Here is a 16,149-nt window from a genome sequence, read left to right on the forward strand (position 1 = left end):
GGTTTTGTGGAGGAACACACCTTCGGGACAGTTATTTGGATGAATTTACACATTCTTTGTGTTTATTCCGCCTTTTGGCTGGAGTTTGCTTTATAGATTATTGTGGCAGGGTGGAGGGCGGGCCAGGTTGTGATCATACTCACCCGGTCCCCTATCAGGCTCATCAAGCCTCCGAGAGGGATAAAGTTTGACTGCGGAGGCTTGATGAGCCTGATAAGGGACTGGGTGTGTATGATCACGACCCGGCCCCGCCCCCCGCACTGCCATAATTATCTTCTGTTGTGTAATTCTGTCTCACAAAATTTGTATAGAAACAATTGAGCAATCCGATGGCAAAGTTGTCATGGGGACTCTTGTAGGCGTACATGGACTGTTTGAGTTTAGAGTGATGGATGCCAGTTAGCGCTGTCATGCGTGGGATTAATGTTTCTTTTTTCTGTTTGTTTGGTTCAGAGGGAAGTTTTAATCAATTTATTTTTGACACACAATCTATTCTTTCTATTATGTCAAAATATCAAATGGTTATATGAGTGGATTGTCTCTCTCCACGTGGGATGTGAATGGGTTGGGGCACCCCATAAAAAGAAGGAAGGATATTTCTCTTCTTAAACGTAAGAAATATGATATACTGTTTCTTCAAGAAATGCATCTTTCCCCACAGGAAGCTGAAAAATGTGGGAAGATGTGGGGTGGATATTTTTTCTTTAGTGCTGGATTCAAGTAAGAGCAGGGGAGTCATTAAACTGATAAGTAAGCATCTACCATTCAAATATCTCAAAAAGATTAAAGATAAATTAGGAAAAGGTATTGATGTATTAGCAGACATTCAGGGGAAAAGTCTTATTATGGCTAATATTTATGCACCTAACATTCCCCTTGTCTCTCTCCCAGGTCCGAGAAGGCATGGAAGACGATGTACTTTTTTGTTAGTTGTAATTAATACTGCTGGCTATATTATGGTTAGGGGTTAAGAACTAATCCTTAACCCTAAGTATGAGCAATAGCAATAGTGATTCTTGCTAATTATTTACATGGTACTCCAAGGTACTGCATAGAATACTATGGTATTACCATAATTGTAGTGTCCTGGTAGTACAATGGTACTCTTTTGTAAGGAATATTATAGTTATAGAGTTTGTCAATATATGCACACTTTTAAGGCTTGTTTTTGAAGATTTGTGTGTGAGTAGATATACACACAAACTGGAATCTGTGTGTGTGTGCATTTCTTTCCCCCTCCGGTCTGAAGACCCTGCTGATTCAGCATATTTATAGTCAGTTGGTAGGTCAGTCAGGCTGTTCTCCATTGTTCTCTGCTGTTCTGTCCACCTCCAGTGCGTCATATATTTGGTGTCCCCAGAGAACCGGAATTGCCCTACAAAACCTCTTTGTTTATGTTGCATGTCTGTGTGTTCATGTTTGTGTATCCTTATGAGAGGAAATCAGTGTGTGGTAGCTACAACAGACATCCTTAATTCAGTGTTTCGTGTCATGTCTCACTAGAAAATCTGTCAGGAAGGGGGTACTGTACAGCAGATGAACAGAGCTCATGACCTTGTGGCACATTTTGACGTCTGATGGATAGTTGTGGGACTATATGTAGAGATCAGCAAAATTTGAACCAGAAAGAATGTCTTTTAAAAAGTTAATAATTATAATATATTGCAGTATTGCTAAAATAGTCAATTCAAAGTTTATTTCTATGGCACATTTAAAAGTAACAGAAGTTGACCCAAATTGCTGCATATCAATAAAACGTGCACATCAGTGGACACAATAAAATAAAATAATTTATTTGATTATTTATTGATTGCTGTCTGTCTCTCAGCTTGATTCTTTCACTTTCAAATTGTCTATCTCCTGTTTAGACAACTTGTAAGAGCAGGTTTCCTTCCACCATTTCTTACAACATTTGCAATACAGTTATGTAATACGTGTGTGTGTGTGTGTGTGTGTGTGTGTGTGTGTGTGTGCGTGTGCGTGTGCGTGTGCGTGTGCGTGTGTGTGTCCCTGTACAGATGCGTCTGCGAACTTGTGAGTTCTTGCATGTATCAGTTCTGCTTTAAGACATCCTGTCTAAAACCTTTTATATCACTCACCTCTGCAACGCCTCTCTCCTGCACCAACTGCTCCATTCATACCAATCAGCTTCATTAGCTAAAGTGCTCAGAGTAGGCAGAGATTCTGTGTGTGACTCTTTCAGGGTAGATGCTGTCTGAGTTACAGACAGCCTCGGCACACTGCAGATTTAAGACTGAGGACTGTTTTTGAAAATACTGAGCGATCAATCAGATGTAAATACAGCAAGCTTTACGTTACTTAGAACAGTCCAATACTCTTATATTTTATATTGTGCATTCCGGATGAGATCAACCTCTCTTAAGTGGATAAAGTGGTTGGATTCAGTCTGTGGGAGGTCATCATTTCCCAGATATGCAAAATATTTAAAAACCAATTGGATGATAAATGAGCTACTTAGTGGTTGGGACTGAGACATCTCTCAATAATATGTAATAAGATAATGGGAGTGTGATCAGTCACTGCATTATGTTTGGTACAATGATGACTGATGGCTCATTTAGTAATGGTCAATGTGTGTCTGAAAGTACTGAGCTGCAATTTTGGGAAACAATTGTCATCAAAAGTTAGCTAAATCTGACATAACCTCCATTTGGGGGCATCCCAATAAAGCAAATGCATTTCTTTTATGGCCTAGGTTTAAAGCTAATGTGTGTAATTTTTCAATGTTAAAATACTTTCTCTTGTCTCAGATAAATATGCAGAGAAAACTATAAGTCAACTATTCGTAGGTTGATTTCCCCAAAAAGTGTTTGCACTGATGCTCAATGACACATTCAGTATTGCTCTGTGCTCTGTTTGTTTGAGTGGCCCTCCAGCCCACAGCAACATTGGCTCAACCTTGGCTTGTGTATGGGGTGGGACTATATGTTTGATCGATCAGTGGTAGAAAAATAATGTATTATACTTATTATAATTTGCTTTATATACAAACAGTAGAGGTTTATGGGATATCCCCATTTAGATATCAACAGTATGTAAACATTAAATCTAAAAAAGTGATCTCGCTCCTTTAATGATGATCTTATGCCATTGGATATCCTGTGATGTCATCATATTACACTTCCTAACAATGCTTTTTCAATTTAAGCAACCAACCGATAAGGATTTGATCATGTGTTAACTTATGAATATGTACATTAGATATGACTAGTCCTTAACAGGAGTCTGATGATGATTAACACACAATTCACCCTCATATTTTTTATATAATTTTCCATAGTACTCTAGTCTTGGCAAAAAAAAAAAAAAAGACATTTCACAGATATTGCCCAGGAATAAAATACACTTCAATTATGAACACAAATTGAACTTTTGCTTAGCTCCGAATAATTTTTCTATAGCCTCAAGCTTTCCTGTGTCGTGTGGTACAGGACTAAATACATAAAAAAACACTGAAATGCTTGTACACTTTTAAAAGCATAGCTTATTTCATTTACAGTGGCTGAGTAAAATGTACAAAGCATGAGTGAGTACAATTATTAGAGAATTTCAAAAGGGAGTAGACTTTACTTAAAAATATGTTTTTTTTGTGTGTGTAATTAACCAATTTTATTGATTCCATTCATAAGACAAACAAACACATCATAAAATAAGGAAGCAATTATATACATTAAACCCCTCCCCCCAAACATGGGTTGTGTCCCTGTCTTCTGATTGGCATCACCAGCAGGTGGGTGTGTCTTTAAGACTAAGCCTATACAATATAGAGGGAGTCCAATAGAATCGATGTAAAACCATAAATTGCATCAGATCCACCCTTGAATCTCTAGATGTAGACTTGACATTGAGCCCACTCTCCTTCCTCCAATACCAAGTTTAAATCTTTCTCCCATAATCTCTTGAGAGAAGTTAAAGCTTCGTCCACCAGACTCTGAATTAGCAGGGAGTAATACACTGATGCCTCATGACCTTTTCTAAAAGCAGTAAACACCACTTCCATAGTATCTCCCGCTTTAGGGGGGTGTACGCTACTCTCAAAAATAGTAAAGAGCAGGTGGCTCTGCTGTAAATACCTAAAGAACTGAGATCTGGGAATCCTAAAATGTAACCTAACCCACCTTTGTCAATCGACCTATGTAACTTATTGAAATGTAAACTGGGACGTTTACCATTCCAAATAAAGGACTTCGCTATGCTATCAAATTGCTTGAAATAAGAGAGGGGGACATATAAAGGGAGAGACTGCAGCAAGTAGTTGAATTTTGGAATACAATTAATTATAATAATATTAACCTTCTCCATCATAGATAAATGTAAAATGGATATAGAAATAAAATCTTTTTCTAATCTATATCACATAAATTTGCTGGGAATAAAATGCCCAAATACTTAATGCCCTGTTTAGGCCACCGGAAGGCACGCATCTGAAAAGCCGTTACTGAGCAGTACGCTGTCCGAGCCAAAGCTTTGGATTTAGACCAATTGACTCTGTATCCTGAGAACTTTGAAAGGGAATTGATAATTTTGTGGAGGCAAGGCATAGATCTAGTGGGGTCAGAGACGAATAATAAAATATAATCTGTGTAAAGCAAAAGCTTTTGCGCCATACCTCCTGCCACCACCCCTGGAAAATCATCCTCCTTTCTTATCAAGGCTGCTAATTGTTCCAGGGCAAAACAGAACAATAATGGAGAAAGAGGGCAACCCTGCCAGGTGACCCTATCCAGAGTAAAATAATCTGAAATTAATCCATTTGTTTGTACCACCACAACCGGGTGTCAATAAAGTAACTTAATCCATCCAATAAAAGTATTCCCGAACCCATATATTTCCAAAATCTTAAAAAGATAATCCCATTCTACCATATAAAATTAATTTTCGGCGTCAAGTCTAATCATTCGCCCCTGACCACATGATATTGATGAAACAACTAATGTTATCAGAAGAGCTGCGGCCCCGAATAAACCCACCTGATCTATATTTATAAGAGATGTCATAACATAATCGGTTAGCCAAAATGTTTTACAATATTTTTACGTCTAGCTGGATCAGGGAAATTGGACGGTAACTCTTACACTCGCTTGGATTTTTGAATATTTTGAAATAACAGACTCTGTTAAAATGCTCTATATTTACCAAATTAAGCTTTTTATAGCCTATTTATTCAACAGATGAAGAGTTTTATGCATATATGTATAAATTTACCAGATGAGGTTAAATGAAGAATAAAGTTGGTTTTTATTTACAAGAAATGCTTCCATATGGTAGCATTTTTTGTTGCAAGTCCTCGACAAAATATGCATTGAAGTGATGATAAAAATATGGATGAATATTTTCAATGATGAAAGATTGAGGAACACGGATCAATAGAATAAAAAAACTATCTGCAACTATCAGCATAGATTTTTGCAGATAACCGATAATTCCAAAAAGTAACTATCGCAACGGTTAATTGGTAAAACCGATATTTTGGACTACCTCTACTGGGAAGGAATAACCTGATTCACCGAACCTCTTATCAAAGGACCATACAGGCCAATGGAGATAAAATTGAGATGATTTTACAATATGACATCTGAGAGACACAATATAATGGTTGTCATAAGGACAATGTTATGGAGATTAAATAAAAAGTAATTTGAATCAGTGAAAAATGTGTAAACATTAACTTCCAGTGTGACAAAACTCTGGGTGTATTTTCCTGTAAGATGCAATCTCATTGGTTAAACGAATCCCCAGCCCATTTAAAGTAGGTCACAGACATACACTATAGTCACAACTATTTATTAACAGCATTCTGCTCTTTTGGCAATAAGATAGCATGATCAAAGGGGCAATAGTTAAAGTTTAAACTCTGGCTATTGCACATGTACAAATACATGAAAGTAAATGACTTTAGGGTGGGTTCTGTCTAACTGAAGAAAAATCCTTTAACGTGGAAGTGTCATTTTTTGGATATTAAAATGCTTTACCCTATTCCTGCTTAGTACTGTATTCAGTGATATGCAGCTAATTAAATAAGTAAGCCATTTGTAGTTTAGGAAACCTGTTATGGAATGGAATACCATTTAGTGACCCAAGTGGCAATTACATATTTCAAATTCAAATATAATTTGTCAATGTAAATTTAAGAGATTTTCAATTACACAAATCATCGTATACATCATAATTAATACGAGAGTAATTTAACTCCCCCACAAAAGAAACAAAATTATTGTTACTCTCTCTAACAGATATTTTCAGTAAACAGGCCATGCACACATTGGTCTTCAAAGTAATTGCTTGAGGCCACTGCAATAGAGGAAGTCAGAATCATTGCTAGTTTCAGTCATTTCAAACTGTAATTTCCTGTTTTGTCACTAAATGAGACCTATTTATACTCACATAGGTTTGTTTACAATGAGACCTTACATGGAAATTGTAGGATAATCTATGTAGTGGAACTACATAATAATGGGTTACATGGTTTAGGCCCGGAGTACTGTGGTCTGCCCAGGAGTGGGCGCTGGGTAGCGCCCACTCAATAAAGGTGAGGCTTGTGGAAGAGACGCACGAGTGAGTGTGTGTGTTTACTCACGCAATAGGCAAGAGAATACAACATGGTATCAGAGTAGGATACTCTAATAAGCTTGCGGAAGACGTTTTGTTTCGGGAGGCAAGTAAAGTTTTATTAGTTTGAAGTCGCAAAATCATGGAACAAGCGGCAGGAGAACAACGCGCTCTAGGTGATGCAGCAGCCCGGGGGAGAGAGCCGCCCGCAGCGAGCCCGTGTGCTACGTTCAGCATCCAGCCACCTGAGCCATTTAACTTCTCCAAACCTACCGAATGGGAAAGATAGATCCGACGGTTCGAACGTTTCCGTCAGGCCAGTAATCTCCATACTTCCACGCAAGCCAATCAAATAAATACACTCATGTACTGCATGGGCGATGAAGCGGATGACATTTTAAAGGGGCTGAATCTGACGAACGAAAACAGTGAGCAATATGACGCAGTGAAGGAGGGTTTTCACACATTCTTTGTTGTGAAGAAAAACGTAATATATGAAAGAGCACGTTTCAGCATGAGAAAACAAGGAGAAAACGAACCAATCGACTGCTTTGTGACTGCACTGTACTCCTTGGCCGAGCACTGCAAGTATGGGCCACTACACGACGAATTAATCAGAGACAGGTTAGTCGTTGGTTTAAATGATTTATGTCTGTCAGAGCGAATGCAGTTAGATAAAGATCTAACGCTGGAAAAGGCCATTGATATGGCGAGACAGACTGAGGCAGTGAAGCAGCAGCAGAGTAACTTGCGTGGTGAATGCATTAATGCCAAAACGTCTGACTCTGTAGATAGAGTCATAAGTAAAAGCAAGTCATTTCAAAGCAGGCAGAGAGTCAAAAGTGCTCATGGAGCAAAAGACAAATTTAAACAGTCACAATCAAGATGCCACAAGTGTGGAAAAAGCCCATCTCATCCAAAAGCACAATGCCCTGCAAATACTGTACTCTGTCATGCCTGTGGGAAGAGGGGACATTACCAAAAGGTGTGTGCTTCATCCAGAAAGGTGAATGAGATTCAAGAACAGGACCCTGGCATATTTTTAGGCACTGTGGTTGCCGGGGGTGACCCCTGGCTGATAGATATTAAAATAAAGGACTGTGAAGTACAGTTCAAAATCGACACAGGCTCTGATGTCACTGTTATGCCAGACCATGTCTTCCATAAGATATTTAAAGAGGGCAACAAACCAGCACTCCAGAGAGTGACCAAGCCTTTACTTGGACCTGGATGCTCACCACTTAGCGTGATTGGAGTTTCAAACATGCTGCTTCTGAAAGGAGACAAGCACATATTGAGGACGTGTATGTTGTCAAGAGTCTTCATTCGCCACTGCTAGGTAGACCCGCCATCACCAAATTGGGTCTTGTCACACGTGTTGATGGTGTAAGCATTAACACATTACAGGAACGCTATCCAAAGCTGTGCAGTGGGCTAGGACTGTTACAGAGGCCTTACACCATTGAACTGAGCGGTTCCATTTTCCATCAAAACTCCATGACGCATCGCTCTTCCACTCATGCCAAAAGTAAAAAATGAACTACAACGCATGCAGCGGATGGGGGTCATAAGCATGGTGGAAGAACCCACAGAGTGGTGTGCAGGCATTGTCGTGGTGCCCAAAAAGTCGGGTGATCCACGCATTTGTGTTGACTTAACAAAGCTCAACGAATCAGTGCGAAGGGAGAAATTTATACTTCCTTCAGTAGATCAGACTCTTGGGTTGTTAGCGGGAGCTTGTGTTTTTAGCAAGCTAGATGCAAACATGGGATTTTGGCAAATACCTCTTGCTGAACAGTCCGCCAAGCTGACGACTTTTATCACACCATTTGGGCAATATTTATTCAATCGTTTGCCCTTCGGTATCGCATCGGCATCTGAGCACTTCCAAAATCGTATGGTAACTGAAGTCACGGAGGGCCTGGACGGTGTGGTCTGTCACATGGACGACGTGCTGGTGTGGGGGCATTCTCAAGAGGAGCATGATGTACGCCTTCACGCAGTGCTCCAAAAGATGGAACATGCTGGCGTTACCCTTAACTTAGACAAATGTGCCTTGTCGCAGCATGTAGTCAAGTTTCTCGGCCACATTATCTCAGACAGAGGAGTGCAACCAGACCCAGCCAAGACCGCAGCAGTCCAGGAGATGCCAGAGCCAACAAATGTCAGTGAGCTAAGGAGTATTCTTGGTATGGTCAACCAGCTGGGGAAATTCATTCCTCATCTGGCAGAAAAAGATAAACCCCTCAGAGATCTCCTGTCCAAGAAAAATTGTTGGTTCTGGGGGGAAGAGCAAGTCAAAGCTTTTAAGAACTTGAAAGGAGACTTGTCTTCTGCTCCAGTGCTGGCCCTGTACGATGCAAACAAGCAACTCAAAGTATCTGCAGACGCATCATCGTATGGCTTGGGAGCAGTCCTGCTGCAAAAAGAGGGTGTTGATTGGAGACCTGTGGCCTACGCATCACGGTCTCTTACTCCTATTGAGCAAAGATATGCACAAGTTGAAAAGGAGGCCCTTGGGCTGACCTGGGCATGTGAGAGATTTCGTGACTTTTTGATCGGACAACAATTTGAGATGGAAACCGATCACAAACCACTGTTGAGTCTCCTTGGTGGCCAGGATTTGGATGCCCTACCTCCCCGCATCCAGCGGTTCCGTATGCGACTGATGCGCTATTCATACAAGATTTCTCATGTTCCTGGAAAGAGCTTATGGACTGCTGACACTCTGTCACGTGCTCCGCTACCTGCTCATAGAGAAAACATGGATGTGGATTTCATGGAAAGCACTAACATTTACGTCGACAGCATTGTGGAGCATCTCCCAGCAAGTCAATCTTACCTGGACAACCTGAGAGAGCGCCTCAAGTCGGATAGTGTTTGCTCAAATGTCATGAAAATGTGCAAGGACGGATGGCCTGAGTCAGGTTGTTGTACAGGGACCGAGAAGCTCTACTGGTCTGAGCGAGCTTACCTATCTGTCCACAATGGCCTCCTTCTGAAAGGTACAAGGCTCGTCATTCCCTCGGCTTTGCGAAATGATGTCCTTGACAGGCTGCACGAAGGCCATCAAGGAGTAGTTAAATGCAGAGCACGTGCACGGCAAAGTGTGTGGTGGCCGGGACTTAGCCAGCAGTTGAACGAGCTGGTTCTGAAATGCCATATTTGCATTAAAGAGCGCACTAATCACACTGAACCGTTGATCCCATCGGATCTTCCTGAGAGGCCCTGGCAAAAGCTAGGAACAGATCTGTTTGTCCTGAAAGGGAAAACCTATCTTTTAGTTGTGGATTATTATTCACGGTATGTTGAGGTGGCAAATCTTTCACTCACCAGCTCTGGAGATATTACTACACACCTAAAGTCTATCTTTGCACGGCACGGCATCCCAGAGATATTAGTGAGTGATAATGGGCCACAGTTCTCGTCCAGCACTTTCTCACATTTTGCAGGTGCTTATGGATTCAGACATGTCACCAGTAGCCCAAAGCATCCACGCAGCAACGGAGAAGCCGAGCGGGCTGTACAGACAGTAAAAAACCTTCTCAAAAAAGAGCAAGATCCTTATCTTGCCTTACTGTCATATAGGTCGACTCCACTGCAAAACGGGTACAGCCCAGCCCAGTTGCTCATGGGACGCCGCCTTCGTACTATGGTGCCAACCCTCCCAAGACTATTGGACCCCTTGTTACCTGATGGCACTGCCATAAGTGTTCGAGAGAGAGAGAAACGAAGTGCAGATATGAGATATTTCAACAAACGGCATAGGGTGCATGACCTGAACAAGCTCTCACCTGGCGATCAGGTGTGGGTCACAGATCAAAAGGTGACTGACACTGTGGTAAAGAAACATCCAACACCCCGTTCTTACCAGGTGAATGTGCCTCATGGAACTGTTCGTAGGAACCGGCATTTCCTCTTTCCTATGGATGTACACGATGGTGATTGTTACACCCATGCTGGTTCCCAGTTGTCTGAGAACAGTACAGAGACACAAAATGCTCTGACACCCCAAACATATTCTGTCAGTCCAACGGGAGCAGTAACCAGAACCAGATCTGGGAGGCCAGTCGTAAAACCTAAAAGACTGGATTTTTAGTCACTTTGTTGTAGCAGTTACCCCCCCAGCCTCCCTGGTTGTGAAAAAAAGAACAGAAAAGGTGAAGAGGGGAAATGTTGCTAATAATGTTAAAAAAAATATATATATATACATGTGTGTCTGTTGGTAATGTGTTTTTCATAACAACAACAGGTATTGGTTATTGCTCAGTGTTGAGTTGTTCTTTAAGCAATGTCTAGTAAAGAAAATATGTTATTGTTTTTGTTGTTGCTTCTGTTAAAAGGGGAGATGTAGGATAATCTATGTAGTGGAACTACATAATAATGGGTTACATGGTTTAGGCCCGGAGTACTGTGGTCTGCCCAGGAGTGGGCGCTGGGTGGTGTTCAATAAAGGTGAGGCTTGTGGAAGAGACGCACGAGTGAGTGTGTGTGTTTACTCACGCAATAAGCAAGAGAATACAACAGAAATATGATCTTATGTTAATACGTATGTATCATGTTCATTGTTGTCCTTTGTTCTTTTGTGTACTTTTATTTTGAAATTCCTGTTCAGTTCCTAGTCTTGTCACATCCTGTTTTCCCTCCATGTTTTGTATCTGGTTTTTATTGGTTCATTGTTTGATTACTTTGATTCAGTTCTTGTTTGTCATTGGTTTTAGTTAATTATCTTGTTATCCTGTTTCCGAGTTCTGTTTGTTGATTGGCTTTGTTACCCTTGTCCTTGTGTATTTAAACCCTGTTTGTTCCTCCATTCCCTTGTCGGTCGTTGAATGTTTGCACTTCACGTGTATGTTTATGGTTCCTTGTTCGCGTCGTTACCTGTCCTGCCGTGTTTTCTTTGTTCCGTGGTTTGTTTCTTATGTTTTCGTCTTTGTTATCCCATCGTGGATGTTTTATTTATTCCCAGTGTTTTGTTTCATTCTGTGTTTACTTGTTTACTCAATAAAGAGCTGCGTTTAGATCCCCACTCCTCGTCTGCAATCCTTACAGAACGACCGACCACAAATGGATCTAGCAGCCTGCTTCACGGAACTGGCCCAGGCGGATCTGTCGATCCGCGAGTACTCCTACCTCTTCTCCACTGTCGCCATCTACACCGGGTTCGACGACGCTTCCCTGAAATCCATCTACTGGATCGGGTTACCATCATGCCGATGGAGGGAAGCGCCGGAACCCGGAAGGCACACGTGGAGGGAGTATGTGAGTCTCGTAGTAGAGAAACTCGCTGCCGAGGAACCACCCCTCTTGATTCCGGCCAGCGAGCCAGCGCCCACGCCTGCCACGGTCAGCGAGCCAGCGCCCACACCGGCCACGGTCAACGAGCCAGAGCCCACGCCTGCCACGGTCAGCGAGCCAGCGTTGCCAGCCTCATCCGCCCGGAGGAGGGAGGAGGAGGAGGAGGAGGAGGAGGAGGAGGAGGAGGAGGAGAAGAAAAGGAAAGGAAAGGCCTCTGCCCTCCAGCTTCTGCCTACCTCTGCCAAGCAGCCAGCGCCTGTGGCCTCGACCGTCCCAGAGCCAACGCCTGTACCCCCATGGACCTTCCAGGGCTCCGCCTCTCGAGCCTTCCAGGGCTCCACCTCCCGAGCCTCCTACGGCTCTGCCCCCAGAGACTCCAGAGCCATCTAGGGCTCCGCCTCTAGAGCATCCCACGGCGCCACCTCCAGAGCCTTCCAGGTCTCTGCCTCCAGAGCCATCCAGGGCTCCGCCTCCAGAGCCTCCTACGGCTCTGCCCCCAGAGACTCCAGAGTTTCCCATGGTTCCGCCTCCCTCAGCTCCGCCTCCTGAGTCTCCCTCAGCTCCACCTCCCGAGCCTTTCCCGACTCCGCCTCCTGAGCCTTTCCCGCCTCCAGTGGCTCCCTCAGCTCCGCCTCCTGAGCCTCCCTCGGCTCCGCCCCCAGGGTCTCCTGCGGCCCTGCCTACGCCTCCTTCGGCGCCGTCACCCAAGTCTTCGAGTGCTCCGCCTCAGAAGTCCTCCTTGGCCCCGCATCACACAGCTCTGTCAGCTTCCCCAGTGGCCACTCCCAGGCCACCCAAACCGGTCCTTGCCCTGTGGCCACCTCCCTGGCCTCCTAAACCTGTCCTTACTCGGTGGACACCCCCCAGACCACCTGACCCGGTCCCCGTCACATATCCCCATGGACTTCCTGTCTGCCCCTTGCGCCTCCGTGACCTTCCTGTCTTGCCCTCTGTGCCCCCTGGACTTCCTGCCTGCCCCTTGTGCACCCCTGGTCTGTCTGTCTGCCCCTTGTGCCCACTTGGATTGTCTGTTTGCCCCTGGTGCCCTCATGTTGTTTTTGTGGGTTTTAGTCTTTTGTTTTTTGTTTTAGGATCGTCTGGAATCCGATCCTTTGATGGGGGATTCTGTCATGTTCATTGTTGTCCTTTGTTCTTTTGTGTACTTTTGTGTACTTTTATTTTGAAATTCCTGTTCAGTTCCTAGTCTTGTCACATCCTGTTTTCCCTCCATGTTTTGTATCTGGTTTTTATTGGTTCATTGTTTGATTACTTTGATTCAGTTCTTGTTTGTCATTGGTTTTAGTTAATTATCTTGTTATCCTGTTTCAGAGTTCTGTTTGTTGATTGGCCTTGTTACCGTTGTCCTTGTGTATTTAAACCCTGTTTGTTCCTAAATTCCCTTGTCGGTCGTTGAATGTTTGCACTTCACGTGTATGTTTATGGTTCCTTGTTCGCGTCGTTACCTGTCCTGCCGTGTTTTCTTTGTTCCGTGTTCCTCCGTGGTTTGTTTCTTATGTTTTCGTCTTTGTTATCCCATCGTGGATGTTTTATTTATTCCCAGTGTTTTGGTTCATTCTGTGTTTACTTGTTTACTCAAAGAGCTGCGTTTAGATCCCCACTCCTCGTCTGCAATCCTTACAGTACGTATGATATCTGGCCAGTGAAAAGTTGCATAATGTTCCTGAAAAAAACTAATTCAAATCTGCTTCCACTTATTTTAAGGATAAAAATCTACATGGATAGGATAATTTCTTGCATGAATGAACACATACTAATAAAAGATGCAGAGTTTCGTTTTCCCTCCAAGTCCCTCTCACATCTTAGAGCTCACATATTGTGAAAGAATGGCTTGGGATTGCCTGCTTTTTTTTCTCTCATCCAAACATTGGGACCACTCCCAAATTCCCGTAACCTCTTGTTCACATACGTTCTCCGAAAGTCAGTTGGAATTGCATTCTGTATAACCTCTGGAGCAGTCATGACTCATATTATCTGGTGGTTTTTTCTGTCCTGCTTCACACATGATCCATGAATGGAGAATGCATTGCATCAGTACTGTACACTGATGTACCAGTAACACCCACAAACTGGTTCTGAGGGAGCTGCCATTCGTTAAATGACACAAATATGAATATGTAAGGGATAATGTAGGGTCAGTACGTCATTATCTCAAAATAAACCCAGTCAGGGTGATCAGGACCTTGACGTGAAGTGGACTGTACTTTATCCTGCATATTACTTAAACCAACTAAATAAAATACATTTACATGAAATTATTTGAATTGAAAAATAGGCATAGGATATGAGAGACATGAAACTATTACAGCAAAGTAGGAAATAAGAGACTTAACAAAACCCTTACAAATATGTTTATGCCAAAATATACTGGGAAAAACAAATTAGTAAGATTAGCAAGTTTTTGCACACAGTTTTTCTAAGTAAATGGTATAAAATCAAGTAAAATCTACATAACATCATGACGTAATCTACACTGTGTGCCCAATTATTAGGCAAATTATATCAATTTATTTTATTAATTAATTAATTTTATTGTTGAACAAACAGAATGCTCTCAGTCAATCCAAAATGTTATTGAACCTCAAATCTGAATTTTTAACAAAGAAAAAGAGAGTGTTGTCCTTCTCAGGGGAAAATACAAGTGTGCACAATTATTAGCCAACAATTAGTGTACACAATTATTAGGCAACTAAATTAAAAAGAAATTCTCCCAACTCAATTGTTTATTCTCAATTTTTAGAGTAAGCGCAACAAATAAGTAACACAAAATGACATTTAAGTAACATTTCTGGCCTTTCAAAACTATTCAGTGACTAATATAGCCACTCTTCTTTTCAATAACTGCCATGAGCCTTCAATCCATGGATTCTGTCAGTTTCTTGACCTGTTCACGTTCAACTTTTGCTGAAGCAGCAACCACAGACTCCCAAATGCTGTTCAAAGTGGTGTATTGTCTTCCCTTAATGTAAATATCACATTTGAGAAGGGCCCACATGTTCTCAATAGGATTTAAGTCAGGTGAGGAAGGGGACCAAGTCATAATTTAGGCATCTTTGAGGCCCTTACTGGCTAGCCAAGCAGTGAAGTACTTGGATGCATGTGATGGAGCATTGTCCTGCATAAAGATCATGGCCTTCTTGAATGTTGAGGACTTCTTCCAGTACCACTGCTTGAAGAAAGTATACTTTCCAGAAACAGGCAGTAGGTTTGGGTTAGTTGAGTTGAGTTTCAGTCCATCTTCAATTCAAATAGGTTCAACTAACTCATCCTTAATGATAGCAACCCATACCAGTACCCCTCCTCCACCTTGCTGGCACCTGACTTGAAATGGTGCCCTGTGTCCATTGGTGATCCAGCCATGGGCCCATCCATCAAGAATCACTCATTTCATCTGTCCATAAAACCTTTTAAAAATCTGTCTTTAGATGTTTCTTTGCCCAATCTTGATGCTTCAACTTGTGAATATATTCAGTGGTGGTCATGTTTCAGCCTTCTTGACCTTGGCCATGTCTCTGAGCACTTGAGACCCTGTACTTCTGGACACTCCAGGTAGGTTGCAGTTCTGGAATATGGTGGCACTGGAGGATAAAGGGTTCCTGGTAGCTTCACGTTTAATTCTTCTCAAGTCTTTTGCAGTTCATTTGCACCTTTTCTTCTCCATGCATTTTTTGCTCCCCAGTTGACTATTTGTAACAAAATGTTTGATTGTCAGGTGGTCACGCATCAATAGCTTAGCTATTTCAAGAGTGCTGCATCCATCTAAAAGGCATTTTTTAGAATTTTTGACTTTTCAGTGTCAGTTAAATCAGAGGTAATGAAGCTGCCTAATAATTATGCACACCTTGATATAAGGTGTTAGTCACTTTTGTCACACCCTCCCTCATTACACAAATATGTATCACCTGAAAATGATAGAATCCAATAAGCATTCAAGTTTATATGGTTTGGAGTTGAAAAATGTGCATGGAAATAATGATGAGATCAGAATACTCACTTGCCTAATAATTGGGTAAGCAGTGTATTGATTAAAGTGAGTTAATATAAACTAAACATTTCTCATAATACAAAAATTTTCACTTACAAATCTGACATACATAGTACTTCTTAATAAAAGATATAAGAACATTTTATTAGAACGTTTCACATTTTGGACTTTCCTCATAAAAATGTTCCACAGGAAAGCTTAATGCAAGCTTATTCTATAAAACAACATCATCTTGATTGGAAAAGGTGATAAAAAGAAGATTACCGAGTTGTGCATGC

This window comes from Xyrauchen texanus, chromosome 21, assembly GCF_025860055.1.
Source record: "Xyrauchen texanus isolate HMW12.3.18 chromosome 21, RBS_HiC_50CHRs, whole genome shotgun sequence".
Lineage (NCBI taxonomy): Eukaryota > Metazoa > Chordata > Actinopteri > Cypriniformes > Catostomidae > Xyrauchen > Xyrauchen texanus.